Source organism: Pseudorca crassidens, chromosome 5 (genome assembly GCF_039906515.1).
Source record: "Pseudorca crassidens isolate mPseCra1 chromosome 5, mPseCra1.hap1, whole genome shotgun sequence".
Classification (NCBI taxonomy): Eukaryota; Metazoa; Chordata; class Mammalia; order Artiodactyla; family Delphinidae; genus Pseudorca; species Pseudorca crassidens.
The window spans coordinates 89,676,691-89,698,283 of NC_090300.1; the positions used below are offsets into that span (position 1 = coordinate 89,676,691).

Consider the following 21,593-nt stretch of genomic DNA (forward strand, 5'->3'; position numbering starts at 1 on the left):
GGTAACTTTCTCAAGGTCACAGTTAGTTAAGGGGCTGAGCTCTATAATGCTCACAATAAATATGATAAAATATGGTATCTCAGTATTACCCAGCTTTTAAAAACTAACAGTATGATTAAAGTGGAAGAAGGCAAGGTATAAAATGTACACAACAAAGAATAGATGAGACAAATAGAAAACAAATGGCAAGATGGAAACTTCAAATACAACCATATTGATCCTTATATTGAATGTAAATAGTCCAAACACACCAATTAAAAGGCAGAGATTTTTCATACTGAATTAAACAAAACAACATGCTACCTATAAGAAACCCACTTTAAATACAAGTGAACCAGAAGAGGGGTAGAAAAGATACACCATGTAAACAAAAATGAAAGGGAAGTTGGAGTGGCTAAATTAATACCAAAGTAGATTTTGGAACAAAATATATTTCCAGGGATAAAAGAGGGATATTTATGATAAAGGAATCCACCAAGAGAATATAATCTTAAATGAATATGAACCTAATAATAGACAACTGACAAGAGAAATAGACAAATCTTCTGTTATAGAGATTTTGAACTCTTGGTAAGTATGTCACAATATATTAAAGAGGATTGATACTATGCAAACCACATCCTTTAACCACACCAGAACTAAACAAGAAATCAGTAAATCTGGAAAATCCCCCAAATATTTGGAAATTAAGCAACATTCTTCTAAATACTCATGTGTCTAAAAAGGAATTGCAAGAGAAGTTAGAAAAAAATTGAATAGAAGGAAACAAAATATGTCAAAGCTGTAGGATTAAATGCTTAAAAGATAATTTATAGCATTAAGTGTGTATATGAGATCTGTTTTTCTTCCTTGAAGTATAGTTGATTTAGAATATTGTGTTTCAGGTGCACAGCAGTAATTCAGTTATTTATTTCAGATTATTTTCTATTATAGTTTATTACAAGATATTGAATCTAGTTACTTGTGCTATATGGTAAACCTTTGTTGCTTGTATATGAGATCTTGAATCAAAGATCTAAGATTTTACCTTAAGAAACTAGAAAAAGAGCCAGTTAAACCTAAAGTAGGCTGAAGGAAGGAAATAATAAAGAGCAGAAAGCCATCAAATTGAAAACAGTAAGAGTAGGAAAATTAAATGAAACTAAAAGCTACTTCTTCCAAAAACTAAAATTGATAGACCTCTCTTCTAGCCAGACTGACCACTCCCCCCGACCCCCTACACAGAAGACACAAATTACCAACATCAGCAAAGAAAGAGAGGACATCACTACAGAACTTACAATAAAAAGATAATAAAGGAATATTGCAAACCACTTTATTCAATAAATTCAACAAATAACATGGACAAATTTTTTTGAAAGACACAAGTCACTCATGTCACCCAAAAAGAAATAAGAGTTTGGCAGTTCTTCAGAAGGTTGAACATATGACTCAGCAGTTCCACTCTTAGGTATGTAAGTATATAATTTCAAGAGAAATTAAAACATGTCCACACAAAAACTTGTACATGAGTGTTCATAGCAGTGTTATTCATCATAGCCAAAGAGTGGATGCAACCCAAATGTTCATTAACTGATGAATGGATAAACAAAATGTTTCATATGCATATAATGGAATATTATTGAACCATAATGGGTGAATTTTAAGTATGTGAATTATATCTCAATAAAGCTGATACCAAAAGAAAAAAGCCAAATATTAGAAAAAAATAAAGAATAGGTAACTTGAATAGCCTTATATGTATGAAAGAAATTGAATTTGTAGTAAAAATCCTTCCTGCAAAGAAAATTCCAGGCCCAAATGGCTTCTCTTGTGAATTCTAAAAGATATTTAAGGAAGAAATAATACCAATTCTACATTCTTCAAGAAATAGTAGAAAAAAGAATATTGCCTAACTCATGTTATGAGAACAGCATTCTACTAGTACCAAAACCAGACAAAGACATTACAAGAAAACAGTAGACCAATATCCCTCATGATTATCTCAGTAGATGCAGAAAAATTCAGTACTCATTCACGATAAAAACTTTCAATGACAAAGGAATAAAAAGAAAATTAACTTGGAAAGGGTATCTGTAAAAACCCTACAGCTGCCATCATACTTAATAGTGAAAAACTGGATGCTTTATGTGTGAGATTGTGAAAAAGGCAAGGATGACTGCTCTCACCACTTCTATATAATATTGCCTTGGAAGCCCTAGCCAGTCCAGTAAGACAAGAAAAAGAAATAATAAGCCTGTATGTAGATTGGATAGAAAGAAATAAATTGTCTTTATTTACAGATGATACGATGTAGTAGAAAATGCTAAGATAACTTAAAAGAAATACTAGGACTAATAAGTGAGAGTAACAAGTCCACAAGATACAAATATCAATCGTATATCCAGCTATTAAAATTAGAAATTTAATAACATTTACAATAGCATAAACATATGATAGAGATAAATTTAGCAAAATATATGCAAGACCTGTATACATAAAGCTATAAAACACTCCTCAGAGAAAAATTTAAAAGACCCAAATAAATGGAGAGAACACATTCATGAATCCAAAGACTCAATATTAAGTTGTAATTTCTTCCCTAATTGAATTATAAATCCCACTCAAAATTTTAGCAGGCTTTTTTTTTTCTTCTTGACAAGCTTAGGTCTATATGGAAATGCGAAAGACCTAGAATAGTTAAGACAATTTTTTAAAGAACAAGAAAATTGGAGGACTTATATACACTACCTGACTTCAAGACTTACAAAGCTGCAGTGAATTAAAAAAAAAAAAAACTGCAGTGATTAAAACTGTGGTATTGGTGTCAAGATCAATAAATAGATCAATGGAACAGAATAGAGTCCAGAAATAACAACCACTCATATATGGTCAACTGATTTTTGCCCAAGGTACAAAGACATCTCAGTGGAAGAAGGATGGTTGTTACAGTTGGTGCTTGAGTACTTCCCTGGTGGTCCAGTGGTTAGGACTCCATGTTTCCATTGCAGGGGGCACAGGTTGTGTTCAATAACTGGTTGGGGAAGTTCCACATGCTGTGCTGTGCAGCCAGAAAGAAAAACAAAAAAACCACAATTGGTGCTTGAAAAACTGGACTTCCCGATACAAAAGAATTTTTCATCCATAGTTCTGTGATATACAGCAATTTAAAATGCACCGTGGATCTAAATATAAAACATGAAACTATAATACTTCTAGAAGAAAAATAGAAATATCTGTGTGACTTTGTGTTAGTCAAAGATTTCTTAGATATGACCCCATAAGCATAATTCATAAAAGCCATAATTGATAAATTGGACTTAAAATTAAGAACAACTATTTGAAAAACAGGAGAATGAAAAGACAACCCAGAACTGGGAGAATATATTGTATATCACACATCTGATAAAGGCTATGTAGTCAGAATCCATAAAGAACTCTTAAAACCCCATAAATAACAAATGACCCAATAAAAATGGGCAAAAGCTTTAAACAGAACTTCATAAAAGATATACAAATGGCTAATAAGTACATGAAAAATGCTCAGTATCATTAGTCATTATGGAAATGCAAATTAAGGTCACAAGGAAATACCTCTATACACCTATTAGAATGACTAAAATTTTAAAAGATTGACCATATTAAATGTTGATAAGGCTATGGTACAATTCAGATCCTCAGAGTCTACTAGTGAAAATATAAAATAGTATAACAACTTTGGGAAACAATATGGCAGTTGTTTAAAAAATGTACACTTAGCACCTGACTCAGCCATTCCACTGGATATTTACCAAATTGTTACCCAAGGAAAATGAAAGCAAATGTCCATGCAAAAATTTATACACAAATGTTCTAGCATCTTTATTTGTAATAGTCAAAAATTGCAAACAATCTAACTGTCCACCAACGTGAATATATATGATATATCCATATGATGGAATACTACTTAGCAACAAAAGCTAATGAATTATTGATACAACAAAGTGGATGAACCTCTCCCTCCCCCCCCATGCTGAATGAAAGAAGATAGACCAAAAAAAGTATAAACAGAAAGATTCCATTTATTTACAATTCTAGAAAATGAAACGAATGTAGTGACAGAAAGCAGATTAGTGGTTGCCTGGAGAACAGGATGAGGGCAAGAGGAAGGAGTGAATAAGGAGGATGAGGAAAACTGAGGGCAGGCTAGATATGTTCATTTTTTATTGTGGAGATGGTTTCACAGGTGCTTACAAACTTCAAAACCTGCCATGTTGTACATTTTAAATATGTTCAGTTTATTGAAGATTCCTTAAAAAAGCGATCTTGGTTTTGTCTCCCTCCCCCCCAGGATACTAGATGAAAATATTTGCACAACATATATCTGAGAAAGAACTTTTATCCAGAGGGTACAAAGAGCTTTTACAACTCAATAACTAGACAAGCATCCTGCTTTTAAAATGGGCTAAAGATTTGAACACTTTACCAAATAAAATGTGTATCTGTCCAATAAACAAGGAACATATGCTCAACACCAGTAGTAATTAGTGAAGTGCAAATTAAAATCACGAGAGACCACTTCACACTCACCATAGGGCTACAATGAAAAGGACTGACCATATCAAAGGTTGGCGATGTGGAGTACCTGGAATCCGCATATATTGCTGTTGACAATGCGAAATACTACAACCATCCTGGAAAACAATTGACCGTTCGCTTGTACCGCTGCCATTCATTTCCGAAAGCTTCTAAAAAGAGCACGCAAGCTTGGAGCCTCTCTAGCCCTCCACGCATCTGGGGATAGGGGCCCAGCGTGAGCCCCCTGCGGGCCTGGCATCCTGCGACGCGGGGCGCCCGGAGGTTGGGTAGAAGAAGGGCGTGCGCACCCCCATTCTCGTGCCCCACCTGGCTCCGCACGCAGGGGTCCCCTGCGAGGAGGCACACTCTGCGCGGCCCCCTCTTCTGGGAGCAGGGAGGTGTTGGGTAGAGTAGAGCCCAGAGAGCCCCTCCGTCCCCTAGTCTTTCATCCCCAGGAACAGGAAAAAAGAGGTGTCAGGAAATGAAACTGGGGAGGCAAGCAAGGGGCTTGTAAGTCATGCAGAGAGTCTTTTAGAGCCACTGAAGGATCTTAAGTACGTGGGTGAAAATCATATTTACTCCAGCGGTGTGAAAAATGGATTTGGCCTAGAGGCAGAGAGACCAGTTTCACTTGGCCACCATATTTTATTATCAGTGTAGGTACTATAAGCACATGTCAGCTAGCCGGTAATTGGACTGGTGCGATATTCTGATGTCATCCTCTCATCTAGAGCCGTAAACCAACGTTGAATAGGCAAAGTCAACGAAGAGATCTATGACTGGGACTTGGGTTTCAGTCGGGAATGAGGATTAAATTAAAAAGCAAACATTCAGACCTTTCTGTTGTTGTTGTTGTTGTTGTTAATTTTTTATTGAAGTATGGCTGATTTACAATGTTTTCCATTATAGCTTATTACAAGATACTGAATATGGTTCCCTGTAGTATACAGTAGGTCCTCGTTTTTTTATATAGTTTGTATCTGTTAATCCCAAATTCCCAATTTACCACCCCCACCTTTTATCAAATAGAAATTTAACATTTCTACACTGTGCCAGAAAGGTATTCATGTATGTTTTCAATGGTGGTCCAAAGAAACTCTTAACAACTGTTTTCTGAACTGTCAAAACTATTTGTGTTATTTTACTTTAGGCTCAATGCATTGCACTTCCTTGGAAAATCATACATACCCGAGATATGATGTTTATTAACCAGAATAATTTTTAACAAGAATACCTTATATTCTGATCACAATGGAAATTATTTCCTACAGCTGGACATACTAACTAATACTATACAATTTCGGGCGCTATACTAGCATTACTATTAGGCTCTGAATCCTAGGGTCTTATCTGCAGCTTTGATTTGGGTATGCTAAATGCATTCAGAGGCTAGAACTTTATATGCTGAGATGCAAGAGTTAAAGAAAATTTCCAGGCTGTTTATCATGCCATAGTTTACAAGTAACACTAAAGGCCTTCTGTTTCATCATAGCTTTTAAACTGCTGTACAAACATAAGGTGTGGTTACTGTTTAACTTTACACCTTTTCCCAATACAAGGTCAGCTTCCTCTGTACACAGGCTCAAGTAATTCCCACTATGCCATGCCCTGTGTGCACCTTCTGGAAGTTGCCTGGTCTAGCCCCTGGACATGTAAGATCTGGGACATTTCCGAACCTGGTGGTGGAAGCGCTTGGAAATCTTTCATCACTACTAGGTGGAGGACACCTGTTTCAGGGGAGGAGGGGTTACGAAATAGGAAGTAAAACCAGGAAAAGGGAGTTGTGACCACGGTTCCAGGGCCCCAAACCCATCTTGGAATTAGCGGACCCTCAGGTCTCCATGCCATCACCCGCGGCTCTGTACCTCCCAGATCTAGGTCTATAAGAACCCAAGCTTGAAGTTCCAAATCCCATCCCCGAATGTCACATATTCGCTTCCCCCAGCTAGGAGGCCCCCAGGACATTTCTGAACACTGTCATCTCCAGTTCGCAGGAATCCGCCTTTGTGGCTAATGAAAAATGACAGATGACCACAGCCAACAAATCTGAGCAGCGTCAGGTCAGCAACGATCTTCCAGTGAAATGGCAGCCGGAGACGTCTGCAATCTCTTTTTTCTTCCCCACCTCCTGTGTTACAGAGGCATCATCCCGCCTTCCTGCCCTCTAGGCTAAGAGGATCTCTCTAATCGTTTCTGAAAGCCTTCCGTGCCCTCCTCCTTTCCAGTTTTTCCACTTCCAAACTCCTACCGAAGACGTGTGAAGCAGAACAGAGACCATGATACAAAGAAGTTTCTTAAAACACCTCCTTTTCTAGGTTCTCAAGGCGTCCCCTTTAACGAACCAGGCCCACCTCTTTCCCATTCACCTACTGGCTTTCCGTCCTGCCCATCACTCTACCTTTAAGAATATTTCCTGTTCCTTCAACCCAACTTGCACACCTCCGCCCCCCGGCCCTCCTCATTGGGCCGCCAGAGGCCCGTTCACTCTTCACTTTTCCCTCCACCTCCTCCCGCCCTCTAGCAGAGCGCAACGGCGTCTCGGGCTCTGATCGGCTACCACGGCAGCCTCCCCGGGATCCGATTGGTGCCATGAGTGGCAGAGGCGGGACCGCGGTGCACCCAGGATAGGCTGTTAGCTAGCCGAGCGGCGGCCGCGGGAGGGGCGGGGGGAGGGGTCGGGAGGGTCCGGAGGGGCGGGGGGAGGGGGGCTGGGAAAGTTGAGGCCGTGCTGCCGCCGGGTCTCCGGCCTTGAAGGCTCGGGCTCGCAGCTGCGGCAGTGGCCGCAGGAAGAGGCGGTGGGGGCGGGGGGAGAGGAGGGCCTGGGCCCGCGCTCCCCCAGCCCCAGAGGAGCAAGCGGCGGCCGCAGACTGAGAGATTCGCCCGGGCGGTCGGACAACCCTGTGGAACCCGCTTGGGATCATGACCCAGGCTGGGGTCGCCGCCGCCGCCGCGGCCGAGCCCACGCAGCCCCGGGGTGAGTGACTGCTGGAGGGGGCCGCTGACAGCCGGGGCGGGGGGCGGGGGCCGGGGCTGCGGGGGCGGCTCCGGGGGGCGGCTCCGGGCTCTGCTCCACCCACCCCTTCCCCGCTCCCGGAGGCGAGGGCTGCGCAAAGTGTGTCTTCCTCCTGGGGACCCCTGCGTGCGGAGCCTAGTGGGGCGCGAGCGCCGAAGGTGCGCGCACCCCTCTTCTCCCCGACCTCCCGGCGCCCGCGTCCCCTGGTGCCAGGCCCGTGGGGGGATCGCGCTGCGTACCGACCCCCGACATGCGCGCGGGGCGAGAAGGGCTCCACGCTGCCCCGAGTGCATAAAGAGCTGGGCATTCAGGTTCATACCGGATGGCCTTTGCCCGCCTCCTTCACCTTTTCCTGTTTCCTTCATTCCCTCTTCTTTCCTTGCCCTCCGATTTTCCTTCGGACCCACTGGTCAGACTCCTGTGACTTGCTTTTTAACTCTGACACCTGTGTCGGAGAGTTAGGCTTGCGTCTTCTTTTTAGAAGCCTTTCTTTTCCTTTCTGAATAGGAACGATTCTCCCATACCCGCTGGCCCCTTCCCCCTCCCCCCACTACGGTTACAGTGGGATATGGTCCTTCGAATTTATTAACTTTATCTGGAGATAAGAGAATGCATAAACCTATATGTGGGATCCCAGCTGATGACTTCCAGCTTACGTTCTCATGCTGTTTTTACTATTAAGTAGATATATTGACCTAACACCACACAAAACTAGACAGTTGTGGGTAACTTAAGTTTGCGGAAAAAAGAGAGTTGCTTACTTATCAAAGTACAGATTTCTTGAATAAACCCTTCCGCGAGTAACAGATTCTGAAGCATATTTGTACCTTTGCTTTTTCTTAAAAAGCAATCAAACAAGCAAACCTGCTTTTTGAAGGATCAACAGGCTGTCATGCACTCTAATCACTTTGATGACTTTTTCCTCCTACACAGGACGCGTGTTTAATGTAGTACAGAGTTGCTGTATGGGATACATTTGGTGTTTCCCTTTATTTGTGAAGTACGTTAAAAGTAATTGTTACAAAATAAGCAAAATACTTTGTAATCATTGCACTAATGAAACCAGGAACAGTATCCTGTCTCAGGAACAGTGTAAAGAAGAACTTAATCTCACGTTTTTCTCTAATCTAAGCAGTATGACTTTTTTATACATAGGTATTACATTCTCTCTATATTTAAAAAAGAAATTTTATAAAATCCAGATATGCATGCAGCCTAGAACATTCTTTGGAATAAAAGCACCTCATTGCAGGGATTCAAGGGCAGCATAGGATTGAAATGCTATAAATAATATTCCATGAATTTTATTTCATGGAAATAAAATTCTAAAGTTGCAGACTGTGCAGTCAGTGAAATAGGCAGGTAAGAGAAATTGATCTGCTGTTTTCCTATTTTCAGACCTTAGCATTGTCAACAAGGGAAAAGAAACATAAGAAAACTGAGAATGTTTAACTCAAGTTAGGAGATAGGCTTCAACAGGCAATCAACTCAAAATTGTTGCTTATAAACAGAGACTGAATCAAGCTTGGGTCTTAACCATATCTTTCATGTCTTACCTTTTTAACCTCTAACCCAGTGGTTCTCAGTCTGGACTATACAGTAGAATCATCTTATGTACTTTTACATTTTAATGCCCAGACTGCTTGCCCCAGAGAGTCTCTTACTTTTGATGTGGGGTTAACCTCAGCTGTAGGTGTAGTTTTTAAAGCTCCCCAGGTGTTTCAATTCAGCAGTCAGGGTTGAGAACTACTATGTGTCTAGAGCAACGTCCAATCCACTAGGCTTGCCTTCCAGGCTCTTCTAAATTAGGCCTTCACTCATGTGTCCAGCTTTCCCCCCGCTACTTCCCAGCATGAGCCTCCTTGTGGTCCCACAGATATGCAGTTCAGATCCCTGCTTTTGTTAATGACATTGGTCTTTCTCAGCATATGGATGCCCCTCCCTGTGCGCCCTCTCCCCAGTGACAACAGTTCTAACCCTAAACTTTAATGAAGGTTTTCCTGGACAGCCCTTTCTCTTCAGTGATTGGCTCCCTTTGAACTTTTAATCCACATATTGTTTAAAAGACTCCCTTTGTGGTTACATCATGTAGTGGTTTAACTTTCTTTTTCTTTAATATATTTATTTATAACTTCTTTTGTATATGTGTTTCATTATTCTCAAACTTAACGGCAAGGAGTATTTTATTTTGCGCTCTTCTACAATAGTTTGCTCTAGGTTGGATTGATTTGCTTTGAAACCTCCCCACTCTGCTTGCAACCATAGTTTCAGGTTTGATTCCATCCCAGATGTTTCTGTCGTGGTAGCTTCCTCACACCTTAACTCACATTGAATTCATGTATGGATGTCAGTTTTTTCCATGTATTTTCCTGACTTCTTCAGTAGGTTGATGATTTTCTGTGGCCCCATAACAGCTTGTACTTATTTCTGTGTTAACACTAATCACATTGCCGTTGAGTATGTGTTTATCCACCTTCTCCATGAGCCTGCTACCCCTAGAGCATCCACATTGAGAGCTCCAGGAGGTATGATTCACACTGTATTCTTAAATACCATTGCAGCATGTGGAGCTAGAACCCCGTGAACATAGCAACTGTGTTCTCTTCATCTTTGTACTTCTGGGACCTAACATAGCACTTATTAGTAGGCACTCAAAAAATGTTTGTGAAATGAGTAAATGACTGTTGTGTTATGTATTATGCAAAGATAACCATATACATCTTTAGCATAGGTTGATTTGGCATTAACTGATTTCACTATTAAATATTTTTATGTCCTAGACTCCTATTATGGATTCATTAGGGATTAGTGGAATTTAAGTAATTATGGTTATGATAGATCGCTTAAACATGTAATCATCCTTCCAACATGCATGGAAATATATGCCTTGAGTCTTTTATTCTGAGCTCTGGAAGTCGACTCTTGTTATCTGTAAAATATTTGTGGAACTCTAAGAGAAAAGCTGTTAACTGTTCAATTAGATAATTTTTCTTTTTCTCATTAAATTTTCCATACGGGTACAATTGCACTACTTCAGAAGTCCAGATCTTTTAATTAGATCAGTAGGGCATAATAAATTGCTCCTATTAATGTGCTAATATCCTGTTTTTAATTCAGTTCATCAAGTATTTATTGAGTGTTTACCACGTGTCCAAATACTCTTAGGTGCTAAAGAGAATACAGAAGTAGTAAATGGTGTGGACTCAGCTCTCAAGAAGTTTTTAGACTTATTGGGAGGATTGGAGAGCATCATATCAAATAAGGGACTGAACACAATATTCATTAGCTAATTTAAACGTAAGTACTCAAAATTGATGATGCAGTGATTAATACCATGTAAAATTAAGAAAGACCAGATATTCCTTCAATAGACATTTATTATTCCCGTACTGAGTACTAGTTGTTGAGCCTACAAATATGGAAGATGTGGTGTCTACCATTTAGAAGCTTACGGTCTAGTGGGGATAGCCAATAAGCATATAGAGTGTATTTCCTGTTAAGATATTGTGGAGTATGTATTATGTCAGGATGTTTGGGACTAACCTGTAGGGATCAGAGAAAGTTTCAAAGAGGATAATTAGGAGTTCCCAGTTGGAAAGTTGATATGAGCATTCCAAACACAGTGATAGGTGCAAAGGCATGGAGATGAGAGAGGGCATTTCTTGATTAAGGAGCTACAAGTAGATTGTCATGGTAGAAAGTGGTATGTTAAAGAGCATGGACTTTGGGGTCAGACATGTGTAGTCAGACATGCAAACTTTTATTCTTGAGAGGTCTGAGCCCTGGCAGACCTTGTCTGTGTAATGTAGCAGTAGTGTGGTAATTTTGCTGCTAGTATTAGTAAATAGAGGTGCCCCAGGGTTCTCCCAGTTCCCACCTATGCACCCTGTGACTTCCCTTTTGTCTATTACCTGGCTGCATGAGGAGCCCCAGACAGCCTTCCCTCCAAATTAATGAAGCCATTATTGGGTCCCTTGGCAAAAGCGGTCTCCCCTTAGCTACTATGATTTCTTAAACAGCAGAAGCCTGTAGTGAAGGTGACAGGGAGAAGAAATTTGTAGTGTAACCATGAGAGGTACCACTTCTACCTCAACTCCACTTGCAGGATCAATTTCTCTTTGGTTAGAGCAGCAGAAATTGTCTTTGGCTAACCTAAGCAAAAAAGGGGGATTTATGGATAGATACTGGTAAGTTCATGGAAGTGAAGGAAGGTAGAATAATGAAGCCTTGGGAAGACCAGAGAAAGCAGCTTCTAGGATCACATGGGTCTGTGGGGCTAACTCAGCCTCAGCCAGTTTTCCTCCTTGTGCACAGAGTCTTGTTGGTCAGCCCTGTGCCCACCCCAGAGGTGAGCCCATGTTTGATAGTCATATCAGACCTCAGGAATCAGAGAATCTGTCCAAAGGAAGAGCGAGGTGGTATTGCCAGAAGGCCAAAACCAAGATATTTCCTACAGAGTTCGTAGGATCTGGCAGTGTGGAGATCTTGATGTGTGAGCTTGTTGTAAACAGTTTTAGGAATAAAAGCCATGTAACAGGGAGTTGAAGAGTGAATGGGAAGTGAGGATGAAAGGACAGTGAGTATAAACTACTTGTTCAAGGAGCCTGATGGTGGGAAGGGAGAAGAGAATAGGAACATCTAGAATCTGTGGCAAGGTCAGAAAAGGAAAAAAAATTTTTTTAATCTTTTAAATAGGAAAAAAATGAATAATATATTTTAATGTAAAAGCACTAATAGGGAAGGAGAAATTAATAATATATGAGAGAAAGGATATATTTTTGTAACAAAATTGCTAAGAAGTGGGAGTGATAGAGTCCAGAACAAAGGTAGAAGGTTTAGTGTTAGCTGGAAATATTAGGGAAGGTTTTATAGAAGAGGACGTATTTGCACTGGGCTTTAAAGAGTTAGCAGGATTTGGATAAGCAGAGCAAAGTGGAAAGGTTGTGTCAGTGGGAAAATAGCATAGATTTAGCAAAAAATAAACTAGCTGATAAGGAGCACAGGGAAACATCTGTCTGAATTGGGGAGGAGGGAAGAGTAGATGATGTGATCAGCTATATAACCCTGCTCCTCTGTGTGTTGTACTAGGTAGAAATGGATGAGTGAGCCCTGCAATAAAGAAGGCAATGTGAGGTAGAGTCATGAAAGGTAGGACCCAAGAGTTTGGATTTGATACAGTAGATGTTGGAAAATGGTACTGTAGATTCTGGAGCAGGACAGGCATGTGATAGGATACAGCGCAGTGGAAAGATGAATGAGACATTGGAGTATAAAACCATTGAAGAATAGGGAAAAGGCTGGGAGCAAGAAAGAACCAGAGCTGTGTAAAATGGGGACTCATCTAAGGTGGTAGTAACAAACATGAGAAGAACATTGTGCAACAAATTGATAGGATTCGGTGAGAAGATCTGAAGGTTACTTTTGAGTTTAAAGCCATGTTAAAATTTTGGTGTCGTTGATAAAATGGAGAAATCGGAAATAGGTCTCTTAAGAGGCAAGGCCATTTGACATGTTGCACACAGACTCTTGTTTATTGGTTTTGAAATGAATTGCTCTGAAGAGAGCTTTGCCTAACCAAAGATTTGGAGTAAGATCAGTGTTGAAATGTAGCTTTATTGTAGAAAACATAACAGCTTTTACACAGAAACAATTTGAAACTTTGCAGGGGAAAAGCAAATAGAAAAAAAGCATTCAGCCTTCGAAGTCAAAGTGAGAGAAAGACGAGGATTCATGTTAGAGAAAGATGATGCATAATTGGAGAGAGGAAGACAGCCTGGGAGAGAGAATTTCAAGAAAAGGCAGAGATCAGCAGCCTCAAATCCTGCAGAGAGGAGAAGACCTTTGACTTGGTGAAAAATAGTCCCTGACCTCTAAGAAAACAGTTTTGGCTAGCAGGAGCAATCAGAAGGCGTACTGCCACGGGCTTTAGAAGAGACTGGCCAGTGAAGGAACGGTGAGACATTTCATAGGAAAGGAGGAAAGAAACGGAATGATAGACAGAAAAGGCAGTAAATTCCAGTTTAATATGAGGAAACTCTTTGTATTTTGGAAACAAGAGAGAAATGGTTAAGGAGGGAATATAGTACTAAAGAGGAAAGAATCAAGTATAGAATCTCTCTCCACAGGTGGTGGAATTAGCTTTAGGATGTTCTGGTAGCCTGAAAGGACAGATGTATAGACAGAGGTCTGTTATGATAAATGTAGGATCCAGTTAAGGAACGTGAACCAGATGACCTTCATCTTCCCAGTGAATTAGGGGGGAAATGGAAGAAAGGCAAGTAAAGTGTCTTTAGCTCTTGCTACATACCAGGCACTTTGCTTGATCCATTAAACGTATTATCATGTAAACTCCTAAGAGTTCTTTGAGGGGTTGGTGATAATCTCCCAATTTTAAATGTGAGGATACTAAGACTTCAAGGAATACTTATTTTTAAAAGCAAATAGCTAGTAAATGTCAACTTTGAGATTTGATCCTCAGTCTGATATCAAAGGCTAGTCACGTTCCACTCTACCTTTCATTCATTAATGTCAGGTGAAGAATATGGGGAACTTGAGAGAATCTGTGTTACTGATTACAGTGGCCGTGCCTCACAATCACTTGAGGAACTTTAAAAAGCTCCTGCCTGCACCTTACTGATTACCCACTATATTAGTCAGGCTTCTCCAGAGAAACAATAGGATATATGTCACAAGATGAGTCTGGAGCATCTTACAGTGCCAAAACGTAAGAAAGTACTAAAGAGTGTTAATAGGAAATTTGAGGAGGACAGTTGGTGGAGAAGACTACTACTTTTACAACTTAAATCCTTCAGAATGATCGGAGTAGTTTAATATAAGGGTGTTTTATTTGTATAACGAAAAAATCCAGTTAAATAACAAGAATAAGAAAATGGGAGAATAAGGACACATCCTTATTAGTGTTGAGAAGCTGGGAAAGGTGTCATCTAAAGACGAAAAACATTGAGGACTTTAGGAGAAATGAAAAGCATATAGGAGCAGCTTGGTGACAAACCTTATAGCATTGAGAAATCTGCAACCTGATACAGGCTTAAAGCAGAAACACTAGAAAAGTGAGTTTTGCCAACACAATTGTGGAAAACCCCAATTCTCAGAGACTTTGAAAAGTTGCGGTTGGTTGTCTTAGTCCATTTTGGTTGTTATAACAAAATACCATAGACTGGGTGGCTTATAAACAACTGAAATTTATTTCTCACAGTTCTGGAGGCTGGGAGTCCAAATCAGGGTGCCAGCATGGTTGGATTCTGGTAAAGGCCTTCTTCTGAGTTGCAGACCGCCTACTTCTTTCTGCATCCTCACAAGGTGGAAGGGGCAAGCGACTTATCTGGGCCTTGTTTTATAAGGGCACCAATCCCTCATGACCTAATCATCTCCTAAAGGTCCCACCTCTTAATACTGTCACCTTAGGGATTAGGATTTCAGCATATGAATTTGGGGGTGGGGAGTGGGGAAAACAAATATTCAGATGGTAACAATGGTCAAAAGGTAATAAGTTACTGGATTTTAGAACAACTGTACTAGGCCTAATTAGAATAGCTAATTACAGTGTTTACTCTCGAGCTAAGCTACTAGAACTTATTTATATAAATTGGGTGTGTCTCCATCTTGGGCTTGAGGGCCAGAGAGAGAATCAGGGTTATACCTCAGAGAACTTCTAAGTGCCACTGTGAAAGTAGGGTTCCTTCCTTCAGAAGTTACCCATCTAGCTGCTCCCCTCCATCTCTGCATGATTCTCTGGATAACCAGCACTCTCATAATCAGCATACACTTTCATGATGGGGAGAAGAGTGATATTCACGTATATTAAAGCAGTGGTTGTTAGTGGTGGATGCCCATTAAAAGCACCTAGGGAGCTTTTCTTTTCTTTTCTTTTCTTTTTTAAAAGATGATTTCTACAGTGCATCCAGAGTTGAGAACCACTGTGCTGGGGAAACCAACTTTAGCTATCAGTTCGATTAACCAAGACTCACTAAATATTTAAGGAAAATCAAGAGGGTGAAAGAGGGACACCAAGCTGAACAGAGGAATTGATTTTTGAGAAAACAAATTGAATATAATAGATAAAAGATAATATTTGTTATTCAAAAATAATCCTGAAAGATTTTAGGGAATATAATTTCCATAAAATAACAATGGGGTGCTATGAAAAAGAAACAAGAACAAGACAGTTTTTGGAAATTGAAAACATGTTTTCTGAAATAAAAACATTAATAGCAGGCTGAATAGCAGCATGGTTGTAATAGATGACTGAATTAATGAACTAGAAGATCAGACCAAGGAGTTCTTTCAAAATGTGGTACAAAAGAACAAAGAAGAAAACTATGAGCTGTTGGACATGAAATATATATCTAGGAGGAGAACTAATACTCTAGAACTAAAATTCTGCACAATTTCAGTAAGTCTTTGGCAGAGGGGAGATGGTGGGCATTTGGTGGGTAAGAATTAGAGTGTGTTAAAACTTCTGTAGTGGTAGAAGAGGAGACCATAGATACTGTTTTTAATAGGAAGAAAATTTGTTTAAATTTAATATTAGTATATCTTAAGTTATTGATATGTGATTCCTTTTCTGTCAGCTTTATCCTCTCAGCTTTGCTTTTCTTTGTGTGTCAGTTTCATCCTCATACTGGCTTCCCTTTTTTGCAAGATGTCTGCAAGTTCAGTATTTGGAATTACCTGCTTTCTCTTTAAATTGGAGAGAGAAAGGGCACAGCTACCCACATCATCAAAGAAAAGTCCTGAGCTTTGCTTTGATTGGATAGGTCAGAGACCAGTCACTGTTGTCAGAAAAAAAATCATTTGCCAAGACCTGCCAAGGCCTACTACTGAAGCACAAGGGCTGTGCTGGGGAGGGGTACATACCTAAGTGAGAATTGGGGAAGTTCATGGAGTGGAGAGGAGAAAATGTCTAACAAATGTCCGCTACAGTATGTTTCTTAAAATTGTTAAGGATATTTATGAATAGAATAGATATAGAAGGGAAGAAGATATTGAGGAAAATAAACAAAAAGCCAGCCAAGGAAAAGTAAAAACTTAGTGGAGGAGGGAAGAGAAAAAAAGTGAAATATGACCAAATGTAGCAATAGTTACAATAAATGTGACAGTAATACATTCTCATTTTTTTTTAAAAAGCTCTTAAATTATGTAGAAACAAATCTCCAGATTTGTGTTATTTTAGACAAATATAAACAAAATAATGCAGAAAGGTTAAAAATAAAATACACACATACATACTCCAGGCAAATGTTGAATGGAAGAAAATGCATAGTAACTTGTTATCAAAATTTAATTCCAGACAACAAACATTTAATTTAAAATAGTTGATAAAACTTTATACCTAAGGAGCTAAAAATACACACTCTTCTCAAATACTCATATAACACTTAACAAAAATATATCATGTAACAGGGCTACACAGAAAATCTCAAATTCTGAAAATTGAAAATTTTTTATTGCCAGTTGTAATGCAAGGAAATAGTTCCCTCTCTCTCTCTCTCTCTCTCTCTCTCTCACTCTCACTCTCTCACTCTCTCACTCTCTCACTCTCTCTCTCACACACACACACACACTCTTAACAAAAGTGGAACCAAAAAGAAGAAATATAACTTCTTGGAAAGCTTTTTACTTTACCTAAGTTTGAAGAGGATATAAAAGTTGAAATTACAAGGAAGAAAAAGTCAAGGTAATAAAAACAAACAAATCATGGAAAAAAGAAATATAAATGATTTATAACATGTGAAAGGGTATTCAGCCTCATTAGTCCTCAAGGAGATGCAAGTTAAGCAATAATAAGATATTTTGTGTTGCTTTGGACTGAAAAATTTAAAAGATGTTGATTATACCCTTTTTTTGTCAGCATTGTTTTTAATAGCAAACAAAACAAAACAAAACCCAGAAGTAAAAAAGGAAGAGGGATAACAACATTGTAAATCAACTATAACCCAATAAAATTTTTAAAAATAAAATAAAATAAATAAGAAAGAGGGATAAAGAGTATTCATCAGTGGGTAACAGCTAAATAAATGATGGCTCATCCATGTTACACAATGCTATGCAGGTATGAAAAAGAGTAAGTTAAACTGATATGTACTTACTGGAAAGATGTCCATAACGTATTTCTAAGTAAAAATAAAGCATATTTCAGAGCGACATAGAGCATGATTTAATTTTTATAAAAAAAGTTGTGCATGTGATAATGCATATATGTAAATAACTCTGTAGAAAGATCAAGAAAATTGATCTCAAATTTGATTACCAACTGGGAGAGGGTACAATGAATAGGTGGTAATAGGGACTTTGATTTTCCTCCTTGAAAAAAGGGATGTGGTTAGGGGTAATGTTTATTTTTTTGTTTTTCAGTATATCATTTAAAAAATAATATTTAAGTGAAACTGTATACTATTTAGAAATTAATAACTTGAAAATATTACCTATCAAAATTTATGGGCTGTGGACAAAGATGTACCTTGAGGAAATATTATAGCCTTAAATGCGTTTATTAGAAAGACAAAAATTAATTCATAATGCATACATGTGGCAAAAATTAAAATTGCATTTGAAGATATACACTAGGTCTCCTGTGTACTGTGTCCCCCATTTCCCTTCCTCAAAGACAGTCCTTCCAGAGAAATTCTGTGCATCATTTATTAACATATGTTCTCCTCCCCATCCCAAAGGATAGGTATTCTATACAAGTTTACTTGTAACATTTATTTATTTATCAATATTTATTTATTTATTGACTTATTTGCTAGGGCTGCCATAACAAAATACACAGGCTGGATGGCTTAAACAAGAAAAATTAATTTTCTTAAAGTTCTTGAGGCTCAAAATCCAAGATTAAGGTGTTAGCAGGTTTAGTTTCTTCTGAAGCCTCTCCTTGGCTTGTAGATGGTTGCTTTCTCCTCACGTGGTCCTCCCTATGTCTGTGTGGTCTGCATTCTAATCTCCTTTTCTTATACGGACACCAGTCATCTTGGATTAGGGCCTACCCTAATGACCCCATTTTAACTTAATTACCTCTTTAAAGATCCTATCCTCAAATACAGTCACATTCTGAAGTATTGGGCAGTAGGACTTCAACATGTGAATTTGGGGGAGATACAATACATAACAAATAAATAGGTAAATAAATAAATTTGACTATCAGTACATATAACTACATTGTATGGGTGGAGCTATTAGGTTGAGTGAGAGGCCCGCGTACCGCAAACAAAACAAAACAAAACAAAACCATTTTTTTATACAAACAGTTTACTTGTGTAGCTTAAAAATAAAAATCTAAAACTGCATTCAGCAAATTACTATGCCCTTGGCTTATTTCTTTTTCTTGAAATATAGTTTCACTCAACTGCCCAGTAAAAGCAGGACTTCATTATTTCATATTCTTATATATGTCATAGCATCTCAAGGTTGACATTTATGAAAACTCCATGACTGATTGCACCGAACATGATGGTGGGAGCCAATAGACATTGTTAAAGGACGTAATATTTCTTTAATGGCAGAGAAAATTAGAACTTCTGATAGTAGTTACAGAAAGCAGAAGACAACACAGCACACTCATAAACAGCTCCTCAAGTTCCCACCAAGATGGAAAGCAACTGCTGAAACCACATGCATAGAAGAAGGATTCTTTTGGGTGTGAAAAGCACCCCTGTGCTATTCCCACTATTAATACATATATGCCAGATTTCAAGATTTAATGAGTTGAACCCCGTAGACCAGGTAGGAGGTTATTAACCTAAAATGCTGGAGAAGATAAATGCAAATTGTAGCTCATCTAGCAAAATACAGAGAGCAAAGGTGCCTCAAAGCACTAAATAAGATGATAGCATACGTATATCCAAGATACTAAACATAAATGCTGTAATCACAGTTTTGAATGACATGGAGAAATGCCCACCTTAAGTAAAAAAAAGAACATAGCATTGCCTATGGCCTAACATTTTAATGACTGTGACCCAGACCAGGAATTAATGCTTAATTGCGTTGTAATTTCCATGGATCATATTCTAATTCAGTAGTGTAAATCATTTTGATTGGAGAGGACTAAGGATTTATTATAGATCTCATATAAAGAAATGGAACATATTTTAAAATTGCATATCTACGTAACCACTCTTAAAACATTTTAAGTAACTGTAAAATGCTTAGGAATGCGTTAAACAGCAGCAAGACAAATACCGAGATTGAAAAGATCTTTCTCAACCCATGGACAAATGATGTTTAAGCAATGTGCCATAAAATATTTTCAATTAAGACACTTTAATTCCAGCTTGAAATTTTTATAAGAATTAGGTTTTTCTCTTCATAGTATCTAAAGACACAATTAAAATTAACCTTTACCACTAATTTGCTTCTTGGTGGGAAGAAAATGCAACTTGCCACTGAAAGTTAAACTAAATCTTCTCTTAAGTAAATGCCAGTACTTTTTGGTGGCTTCACATTTTCCCTGTGTTAGGGAAATTGGGGATGACTGGTAACTAAGTAGAATTTTGAAATTATATGCTGAAAGAAAGCAGATGTACAAAGTGATGAAAAAGGTGAATGGGTAGAGTTTCAAATTACCCAAAGAGACTTCTATCAGTTTTTTTTTAATTGAAGATCTTGATTGAGACATAATTCACATACCATGAAGTTTACCATTTAAAGAGTAATTCATTTGTTTTTAGTATGTTTATGGAGTTGTGCAACCATCACCGTTATCTAATTTTAGAACATTTAATTATCCCCCAAAGACCCCCCACCCCACCTTCCTCATTAGCATTCACTCCCCATCCTTCTCAACCCCTGGCAACCACTTTCTTTCTCTGTGGGTTTACCTGTTATGGACATTTCTTATAAATGGAATAAATAAAGGTCACAATATGTGACATTTTGTGTCAGACTTCTTTCATTTAATATAATGTTTATAATATAAAGGATCACCCATGCTGTAGCATGTATCAGTACTTATGTCTTTTTATTGCTGAACAATATTCCACTGTGTGGATATATCACATTTTATTTACTTGTCACTTGAGGACATTTTGCTTGTTCCAACTCTTAAACTATTATGAACATTGCTGCTACAGATATCCATGTACAAGTTTTTGTGTGAACATGTGTTTTCAGTTCTCTTGGGTATATACCTAGGTGGAGTTGCTGGATTATATGGCAACTCTGTGTTTAACTATTTGAGGAACTGCCAGACTGTTTTCCAAAGTGACCACACCATTTTACATTCCCACCAGCAATGTATGAGGTAGTAGCACACTTCTGAATGTATACATATATTTTTTCCAGCTTTATTGAGGTATGATTGACAAATAAAAATTATATATATTTAAGGTATATAACATAATGCTTTGATATAAGTGTACGTTGTGAAATGATTACCATAGTCAAGCTAATTAACATATCTGTCACCTCACATAGCTACTGTTTGTGGTGAGAACAATTAAGATTTTCTCTCAGCAAATTTCAAATATACAATACCTTATATTAACTATAGTCACCATGCTGTACATTAGGTCTTCAGAAGTTTCTCAGTGTATAACTGATTGTACACTTTGACCATTTCCTCCACCCCCTGGCCCCTGGTAACAACAATTTTACCCTCTGTTACTATGAGTTCGACTTTTAGTTTCCACATATAAGTGAGATCATACAGTGTTTGTTTGTGTCTGGGTTATTTCATTTAGCATAATGTCCTTCAGGCTGATCCATGTTGTTACAAGTGTCAGGATTTCCCTTTTTTTAAGGCCAAATGATATATACATACACATATATATATCACATACAATATACAAAATAATACATTCATATAGTACAGTATTTTCCTTACCCATTCATCTGTCAATGGACACTTAGGTTGTTTCCATATCTTGGCTACTGTGGATGATGCTGCAATGAATGGAGTACAGATATTTCTTTGAGATAGTGATTTATTTCCTTTGGATATATACCCAGAAGTGTGATGCTGGAACATATGGTAGTTCTATTTTTAATTTTTTGAGGAACCTCCATGCTGTTTTCCATAATGGCT

General features: G+C 38.4%; 1 protein-coding gene across 2 annotated transcripts in view; it reads left to right on the forward strand.

The window, feature by feature from the left end:
- The first annotated feature begins 7,253 nt into the window (after positions 1 to 7,253).
- USF3 (upstream transcription factor family member 3) overlaps positions 7,254 to 21,593 on the forward strand; it is a 47,914-nt gene continuing 33,574 nt past the window's right edge. For both annotated transcript variants that reach the window (XM_067738873.1, XM_067738872.1), the window contains exon 1: positions 7,254 to 7,510. The gene's annotated coding sequence lies outside the window, so the exon portion shown is untranslated. The remainder of the gene's footprint in view (positions 7,511 to 21,593) is intronic.